Below are 10465 nucleotides of genomic sequence, written 5' to 3'. Positions count from 1 at the left end.
GTATGACCTCCTTGTTTCAATTCCTGGAAAGAACATGATACCTATGAGCCCTCAGAAATAATCTCCTTCTGGATTTAAGGAATCCTCAAGTGGCTGCTCAGGGTCATGTTGATCAGAACTAGGATCCATCCATGTTTGGGCCACATGATATTCCCTCAGTCTTATGGGAGACACGGTCTGCTCCAGACATGTATAGAAAGGGTCTGTTCACATCTCATCTTTCCCACTTTGGATGCAGTATATGGGGAAGTCAGGATTATGAGAAAACCTTGGATTTCCAAATAACACAGTGATTTTTTCTGTCTTTTGAATTACAGGGACTTCTGAGAATTGACATGGTGGTCCCTGAACCAACAAATGGGCAAATGCCAGGAATTTCCAGGAAGGAGAAAGAGACTCCCAGGGTCAAGGATTTGAGCAGAAGCCTCAGAGAAGAGCAAACCCAAATGGCTGATTGTTGGGTCTCCACCTTTCATGGGACAATTGCAATGCAAAGCACCCAAGTGGTGCCATTTTCCCCCTGACACCAGATTGGCCAGAAAGAAAGAGAATGTTAACAGTCAGGCCTAGAGTTGCAGGGAACTGAACCTCTGAATTGTTTTGGATGTTCTATGCCTCAAGCTGTTACATTTCTCTATGCAGATGTGTGACCCAGCCTTCAAATTCTTGGCAGCCTATTCTGGCAGGCAAGGAGAAGATCATTAAGACAAATGAAGCTGTTCCCTGCAGCACTGAGGAAATGGCCTCAGAAAGGAATGCCTTCAAGACTTGAGAGCAGAGAGAGGCTGAACTGTTGCTATATGCATCATCCCTTGTGGAATATTATTCAGCTGAATGAGACCCCTGTTCCTGGACTGGAAAGTTCCAGGGGGTGTGTTATGAGAGAGTGCATTTTAAACATGCACATATCATAAAGTGAGACCCGTTATATCATAAAATGATCCCCTTTCCTTAAGAGTTGAGCCCACTCTTGAGACATGAAGATCTGTGTGGCTTAGAGAAGGTGTGAAGGGTAGTCCAGCCAAAAGCTCCAGGGGACACCTGGGTTCAGAGAGTGAAAATAAAAGCAAGCAAAAGGAAAGGTATATGGCTTCAGTGACAGTTAAAACTACATAGGCATCTCTTTTCAGATGCTCCTACAAATGTGTGAAAAGTGACTTTCCACCTGGCTAAGAATAGAGCTTTCTAGAGTGATGGGATAGGTGAGGGATGGAGGCTCAGAAGCCTTTTAGGAGTGGGAGTGTGGACCACACAGATGGCAAATCCATTGGAGGGCTCCATAGGAAGGCAGGAGGTAGGATACAGGGCCTCCAAACATTCCCAGGTGTCTCAGGACCCTGGTGTGGAGATGCCACCACATGTGTTCTCACCTGGATTCAGTGCTGGCAGGGACCCTTGAGCAGCTACTGGCTGGCCTTTTGGGTGGAACTCTGTAAACACAGTGCCCAGTAGCCAGGAAGGAGTTGTCAGGAGGCTGCCTGGTGCTCACTGCAGTGTGAGCACACCACACTACCTCTGCAAACCAGACCAGGCACAGCAGTGTGTCTGAATTCACTACTAGCCAACTTGGATTGGGCACCAGGTTTAACATTAATAAGGACAGTTGCCTCCCCAACCACCACTTGCCTTCCCACCAGCCATCTGTGATCTAAGATAAGAACCTGATGGGCCCACCATGTTTCCAAACCCTGACAATCTGCTCCTGCCCAAGATGGTCCTGTTCTTAATGCCTCTAACATACTGAAAGTAAAGGGCATTTGGGCTGTCCAGGTAGGATGAAAATGGTGGCACAAATTGAATTGGATGATGCTAGGTCATGTTATGTTACCTTTGTGAACACCCTGGCTAATGACCAGTGCCTTTATGGTTGAGGACTGAGCCAATGTCTACACTGACGAAAAAAAAGTCATATTCCCAGAATTTCTGAGACCAGTACTTCTGGAACTAGGAATGCAGAAGGAGAGCATCTTCCTCTCTCAAGTGTCTCTGGTGAAGTGAGCTAAGTAGGGGGCTCTCTGTGAATCTCAGTGTCTAGTTACAAGGATTCCAAATTCTGTTGTGCTCTATCTCCAAGGAAGTGATGTCACCCCCAAAGAAGTGTCACCACCCTTACTTGACAGCCCTCATTGAATGAGACCTCCATGAAGGTTCATCAGGTCAACTGGCTCCACATCCTCTTCAACCAAGTCATCCTGTAGTCTGGACAGAACTTCACCTGCATATCCCTCGCCACAATAAGAAGTACTGCATGCCAACACAGTAAGAATTGCTGGATGCTGACAGGATATCTGATATAGAGATACAATTGGATTCAAGTCTGGCTACTACTTCTTATCAGTTTTGTGACCCTGTACTTGTCATTTTACCTCTCAGTGCCTCCCCAGTCTCTCCACTCACACAATGGGGGACATTATAGCTTCTAATTCTTGGCTCCTCAAGAGTATGTGAGATACTTACTGTAAAAGCCATGGGTTGATGTCTCAATAAGTAAAATAAACCCATAGGTATAAGAGTTATAAGAAGGGGTGTTTAATAACATGGAATGCCACACATACCATGGCTGGGTTCTGGCTGTGTGATCCATTCATTCCCATGAACTATGTTATTTTTCTATTCAGGTTTTAAATTTCTTCTTTGTTCTTGGTCAGTGTCTTCTTGATGTCCATTATCTCTTTATTCATATTGTCTTTCAACTCATGAATTTGGTTTTGGAAATTTGCATGCATCTAACTGATTATTTGTCTCAAATCCTGTGTCTCATCTATGCTTTTATTATGTTCCTTTGCTTGGGCCATTTCTTCCATTTACTTGTATGACTTGTAAATTTTCACTGATGTCTGTCTAGGCATTAGGCTATAATGGTGAATTTGCTCTGATGCTCAATTTCTCTTTCTTAGGGTTTTAGTGACAGGAGGTTGTGTGTTACTGTTGTTCCTTGATATTTGGTTTAATATATTCTGGGTTTTTAAGATTGTCCATGTTATTGGATCAAATATAGACCCTGAAACCAGTAATGGGTTGCAGAACCTCTTCCAAAGGCCTTGGGAAGAGAGACTTTAAGACCAGAAAAAGAATTTCATTTACCTTTGTTTTTTCCTTTTTTATTTTTCTTTAAATATTACATTAAAAAATACGATGTCACCATATATCCCCCACCCCCTTCACCCCACTCCTCCCACATCAACAACCTCTTTCATCATCATGGCACATTCACTGCATTTGGTGAATACATTTTGGAGCACTGCTGCACCGTATGGATAGTGGTTTACATTGTAGTTTATGCTCTCCCCCAGTCCACCCAGTGGGCCATGGCAGGACATACAATGCCCAGCATCTGTTCCAGCAGTACCATTCAGGGCAACTCCAAGTCTTGAAAATGTCCCCACATCATATCTCTTCTTCCCTCTTCCTACCTTTAGCAGCTACTGTGGCCACTTTCTCCATGTCAGTGCTACAATTTCTGCCATTACTAATCACAATAGTTCCATAGTAGAATATCAGTAAGTCCACTCTAATCCATACTCTATTCCTCCAGCCTGTGGACCCTGGGATTGTAATGTCCACTCACCCTCTATATCAAGAGGGGGCTTAGATTTCACATGGATGATTGATGCAATTCTCCTGCTTGCAGTTGTAGGCACTCTTGTCTCCCTGATGTGGTGGTTGACCTTCTTCACCACCCTGTTAGCTGGCCAGGGTAAGTCCAATAAACCAGATGGTAGGAGTTGCAAGTCTGCTGAGGCTTAGGGCCTGCACAGTCCTGAGATTAAGGTCTTCTGAGTATAAAACAACCCCAGCACCAACCACAGGTCTGGTAAAAGTAACAGAAGAGGCATGTGTAGAAAGGTCACATCTGAGTCCAACTCCATCACACTCAGGAACACAAACTCCAAAGTAGGGTCAACTGACATGGCACTCAACTTGAGTGCCATCTGCCATGACTGTAGAACCTATGGTTCTCTGTAGCCCTCAGAAGAACCAGTACCTGGGCTTCTATCTACTTTGGCTGTCTCTGGTACCCTGCTTAGGTGTCCATAAATTCAACCCCTCTGACGACCTCCCGACTCTTTTTTGGAGACTCATAGCAGTGTAAACTCATTTGTCCTTTCCATTTCTCCTTTTTATCCAAAGTCATAAAGCAGTTTTTAACACCTGATATTACATGTAGGCTGAGATATTCTGCTGGTCTGAGTTGACCCTTTTAATCAAGATCTTTTTCTAGTTACATCATCAGCTGGTGCTTGGTAGTAATCCCTTGGTGCCAGGGAGGCTCATCTCTGGGAGTCATGTCCCATGCAGGGGGCAGGTAATGCATATACATGCTGTGTTTGGCTTAGAGAGTGGCCACATTTGAGCAACATGGAGGCTCTCAGGAGGTAATTCTTAGGCACTCTGCAGCTCTAGGCCTAGTTCATATTTCAGGTGCACAGGCTCATAATCATAGTCATCAGTACCAAGGGCTCATTGTTGGACCATCTGTCTTTGCTGGTCTTTGCCATTGCACTTGGGGGATTGTTGCTGTCCCATTGGGGAATGTGATAGAGCTCCCCTGGCTAGGAACTCAGCACTCCCTCAGTTGTCATTTTTAACTGTAACCACTAGGAAAATATCCAAACATTTCTATGTACACTGTATACATGCCCTGGAGAACTCCCTCCCAACCATGTGCCCCTATCAATAACACCTCACACCAGTGTTCCCCCCTACCATAGCTTCTTTAAAAATGAAGCATAATATATTGCCAGTTTCTGTTAATAGTAAAATGGAATACAGTGATGGGTTTAAAGGTTAGATACAGAATACATAGTAATTTAGAAAAATTAAATAAAGGAAAAATAAATTGGGGTATCAAAAAATGGGAAAAGGAAAAAGTTTTGTTTTAAACATTTTGCCTTTCTTCACTGCTATAAGTGTTGCTGTGCATGTACAGTGACAAGGCAATTTCTTCCATTTATTCCTCAGTGTCTACATCCTTTCTTTTATTTTTTTCTACTTATTAAGTTTGTCTTCACAAAAGTTTTAGATACTATAATTCACATATACAATTTATGGTACTCTCACATATCCAACATCAAACCCTTTGTCCCTTCCCCAGCAATGATCTTTTTACATGTTCATATTATATTTGCTATGTACAGATATTGAAACAATAGTTTTCAAATATGTTTCCATTTGGGTTTACATTATGATTTATTTTTTAGACTATACAATTTTCTAAAATTTTAGTTATCTTATGTTTTACATTATGGTTTACATTTTAGCCTATAGACTTTTATACATTTTTGGTGTAATTTAACATGTCCTATATTCATCATAGTATGATCTTGTGGAACACTTCCATTGCCCCACAGTTACACTGATTCCATCTATTCAATACCTCTTTCCCCCACCCCTCAGGACCCACAATGACAATCAGTCTTCATTATTTGAAGGACCCTATTCAGAGATACTTGCAACAATGTTGAGGGCTTGACAAACTGAACTGCCCTAACCCATTGAGAGTCTCCAATTCTCTCGACAGATACAATTCCCTTGCAACATTCCTCTACCCCCCAAATTCCTTTAAGTCTATCATCCATTCTCTAGCTCTCTGAGACAGCTTGGTTTACATATTTCATTTCAGAGTGATCATGTAGTATTTGTCCCTCAATGCCTGGGTTGCATCACTCAATATAAGGTTCTCCAGATTCATCCATGTTATCACATATGTTTGTACTGTAATCATTCTTACAACTGAGTAGTATTCCATTGTATGTATATACAATATTTTATGGATCCATTCAACTGTTGATGGGCATTTGGGTTGATTCCAACTTTTGGCAATAGTGAATAGTGCTGCTAGGAACATTCGTATGCATATATTGGTTTGTGTCCTTGTTTTCAGTTCTACTGGGTATATAGCCAGCAGTGGAACTGCTGGGTCATATTGCAAATCTATAGCTAGTTTTTTGAGAAATTGCCATACTGTCTTTCAGTATGGCAATACTGTCTTCCTTCTGCATTCCCATCAGCAGTGGATAGTGTTCCCATTCCTCCACAGTGGATAGAGGTTCCCATTCCACAACCTCTCCAGGACTTGTAGTCTTCTGATTTTTTGATAGCTGCCAGTCTTAAGGGAGTAAGATGGTATCTCATTATTGTTTTGATTTGAATTTCCCTAATAGCTAGTGATTTTGAGCATTTTTTCATGTGCTTTTTAACCATTTGTATATCTTCTTTGGAGAAGTGTCTGTTCAATTCATTTTCCCATTTTTTAAAAGGGTTGTTTGTCTTTTTATTTTTGAGATGTAGGAGTTCTTTATATATGCCAGATATAAGTATCCTATCAGATGTATGGTTACTAAATGTTTTCTCCCATTGTGTAGGCTCTCTTTTCACTTTCTTGACAAACTCCTTTGAGGTGCAGAAGGTTTTAATTTTGAAGAAGTCCCATTTATTCCTTTGTTCTTTTGCTGCTTGTGCTTTTGGTGTGAAGTTCATGAAGTCATTTCCTATTACAAGGTCCTGTAGATGCTTCCCTACCTTGATTTCTGAAGTCTTTATTGTCTTCGCTCTTATATTTAGGTCTTTGATTCATCTTGAGTTGATTTTTGTATAAGGTGTGAGTTGGTAATCCTCTTTCATTCTTTTACATATGGATATCCAGTTTTCCAGGCACAATTTGTTGAAGAGGCCATTCTCTCCCAGTTGAGAGGGTTTAGTGGCCTTGCCGAATACCATATGGCTATATATATGAGGATTTATATTCAGAACTCTCAATTCAGTTCTATTGGTCAGTGTGTCTATCCTTGTGCCAAAGTCATGCCGTTTTTACTACTGTAGCTTTGTAGTATGTTTTGAAATCAGGTAGTGTGATTCCTCCAATTTCATTTTCCTTTTGCAGTATGTCTTTGGTTATTTGGTGCCTCTTTCCTTTCCAAATAAATTTCATAGTTAGTTTCTCTAGTTCATTAAAGAGTGCTGTGTTGATTTTTTATTGGAATTGCATTGAATCTGTAGATCAGTTTTGGTAGGATAGATATCTTAATAATATTTAGTCTTCCTATCCATGAACAGGGAATATTCCTCAATTTATTTAGGTACTCTTTGATTTCTTTGAACAGTGTTGTGTAGTTTTCTGTGTATAAGTCTTTTACATCTTTACTTACATTTATTCCTAGGTATTTGACTTTTTTATTTACTATTGTAAATGTTATTTGTTTTTTGATTTCCTCCTCACTTTGCTCATTATTTGTGTACAGAAATGCTACTGATTTTGCGCATTGATCTTGTGACCTGCAACTTTCCTGAATTCATTCATAAGTTCTAGAAGCTTTGTTGTAGACTTCTCAGTGTTTTCTATGTATAGGATCATATCATCTGCAAATAGTGAAATTTTGACTTCTTTCTTTCCAATTTGGATGCCTTTTATAGCTTGTTCTTGCCTCAGTCCTTGAGCAAGTACTTCTAAGACAATGTTAAATAGAAGGGGTGATACTGGGCATTCTTGTCTTGTTCCTGATTTTAGGATTTCACCTTTGTAAATAATGTTAGCTGTGGGTTTTTCATATGTACTCTTTATTATGTTCAGAAAGTTTCCTTATATTCCAATGTTTTACAGTGATTTTATCAAGAAAGGGTGCTGTTTTTGTCAAATGCTTTTTCTGCATCATGTGATTTTTTCCTCTTCAACCTGTTTATATGGTGTATTACATTAATTGATTTTCTTATGTTGAAACATCCTTGCATAGCAGGAATGAATCCTACTTGGTCATGGTGTATAATTCATTTAATGTGTTGTTGAATATGAGTAGCAATATTTTGTTGAGGATTTTCACATCTAGGTTTATTAGAGAGATTGGTCTGTAGTTTTCCTTTCTTTTGTTTTTTTCCCAAATTCTACTCAATTTATTCATTTTTAAAAAAAATATGAGGTCCCCATTCAACCCCACTGCCCCCACCCCACCACTCCCCCCACAGTAATACTCTCCCCCATCATCATGGCATATCCATTGCATCTGGTGAGTACATCTCTGGGCATCGCTGCACCCCATGGCCTGTGGTCCACACCATAGCCCACACTCTCCCACATTCCATCCAGTGGGCCATGGGAGGACATACAATGTCCGGCAATGGTCCCTGAAGCACCACCCAGGACAACTCCAAGTTCCAAAAATGCCTCCACATCTCACCTCTTCCTCCCATTCCCCACACCCAGCAGCCACCATGGCCACTTTTTCCACACCAATGCCACATTTTCTCAATTATTAACCACAATAGTTCATGAATAGAATATCATGAAGTCCACTCTAATCCTTACTGTATTCCTCCTTCCTGTGGACCTTGGCTTGGTTGTGTCCATTCTGCATCTATGTCAAGAGGGGGCTTAGATTCCACATGGATACTGGATGCAATCCTCCTGCTTTCAGTTGTAGGCACTCTAGGCTCCATGGTGTGGTGGTTGACATTCTTCAACTCCATGTTAGTTGAGTGGGGTAAGTCCAATAAATCAGAGTGTAGGAGCTGAAGTCTGTTGAGGCTCAGGCCTGGCTATCTCAGGGTCAGTCCAGAGATTCAGGTCCCCTGGGTATATATTAAACCCCAGCACTAGCTACAGTTCTGGTAAAAGTAACAGGAGAGGCTTGTGAACAAAGATCACATCTGAGTCCAGCTCCATCACACAGAAATACCAACTCCAAAGAAGGGCCAACTGACATGGCAGTGAACTCCATCTGCCATGACCATAGAACCTGTGGGTCTCTGTAGTCCTCAGAAGAACCTATACCCAGGGTTGTATCTACTTTACCTGTCTCTGGGACTCTGCTGAGGTGTGCATAAGGGCAACCCCTCTGATAACCTCCTGGCTCTTTTTGGAGACTCACAGCCATATAAACTCATTTGTCCTTTCCATTTCCCCCTTGATTCAGGTCAAAAAACCTATTTAACTTCTGGTAGTATACATAGATTGAGATATTCTGCTGGTCCGAGTTGACCCTTTTATTCAAGGTCATTTTCTAGTTACATCATCAGCTGGTACTTGGTAGTAATCCCTCGGTGCCAGGAAGGCTCATCTCCAGGAGTCATTTCCCACGCTGGGGGGAAGGCAACACATTTACGTGCTGAGTTTGGCTTTGAGACTGGCCACATTTTATCAACACGGAGGCTCTCAGGAGGTAACTCTTAGGCACCCTATAGCTCTAGGCCTTGTTCTTATTTCAGGTGCACAGGCTCACAAGCATAGTCATTAGTATCAAGGGCTCATTGTTGGACCTTCCTTCTTTTTTGGTCTTTGCCGTTGCACTTGGGGGATTGTTGCTGTTCCTTTAGGGACTGTGATAGAGTCCCCTGGCTAGGAACTCAGCACTCCCTCAGTGGTTGTTTTTAATTGTTTCCACTATGAAAATATCCAAACATTTTTATGTACCCTGCATATATGCCCTGTAGAACTCCCTGCCAACCATATGTCCCCTGTCAATAACATTCCACACAAGTATTCCTCCGCTGCCATTGTTGAACCTCTCTGTGATGCAAAACTTCCTGAAAAGTGAAGCCCAATATATTGCCAGGTTCCCTTAATAGTAAAATGGAATATAGTGATGAGTTTAAAGGTTAGATACAAAATACATATTAATTTAGAAAAATTAAGGTAAAAATAAATTGGGGTATCAAAAAATTAAAAAATGCGGAAGGATTGTTTTGGATGTTTTGCCATCCATCACTGCAATAATTGTTGCCCTGTATGCAAATTGGCAAGGCAACTACTTCCATCTTTTCCTCAGTGTCTATGTCCTATCTTTTTATTTTCTTTTTTCTAATTATTAAGCTTATCTTCACAAAATTTTAGATCACAGTAATTCATATATACAATATACAGTACTCCCACATATCTGAAATAAAACCTTTTCCCTTCCACAGCAATAATCTTTATACATATTCATACTATATTTACTGAAACTGATGTACAGATATTGAGACAATAGCTTTCTAACAAGGTAACATTTGTGTTTACATTATATTTTAGACTATATGATTTTCTAAAGTTTTAGTTATCTTATGTTTTACATTATGATTTACATTTTAGCCTATCAGCCCCTATATATTTTTGGTGTAATTTTACATGTCTTATATCTATCCTTGTGTACTCTTGTGGAACACTTCTATTGCCACCCAGTTACATTGATTCCATCTATTCAATACCTCTTTCTCCCTCCCCTTAGGGCCCACAGTGACAGTCAATCTTCATTGCTTGGAGGGCCATGTTCAGAGATACTTGCAACAGTGTTGAGGGCTTGCCATGCCCAACTGCCCTACTGCACTAGGAGCCACCATTTCTCTTGAGAGATACAGTTCTCTCTATTTGAGGGCTTCAGTCCTCCTCAGGATGTGGGTATACCTTCACTCTCATTATATGGGTCTCTGTCCAATGATATAACCCACTATGGCAAAATGAGCATTCACATATTCTCTAGGAGCCTGTCCTGCATCA

The sequence above is a fragment of the Dasypus novemcinctus genome, chromosome 22 (assembly GCF_030445035.2).
Source record: "Dasypus novemcinctus isolate mDasNov1 chromosome 22, mDasNov1.1.hap2, whole genome shotgun sequence".
Classification (NCBI taxonomy): domain Eukaryota; kingdom Metazoa; phylum Chordata; class Mammalia; order Cingulata; family Dasypodidae; genus Dasypus; species Dasypus novemcinctus.
This window is presented reverse-complemented; position numbering follows the sequence as displayed.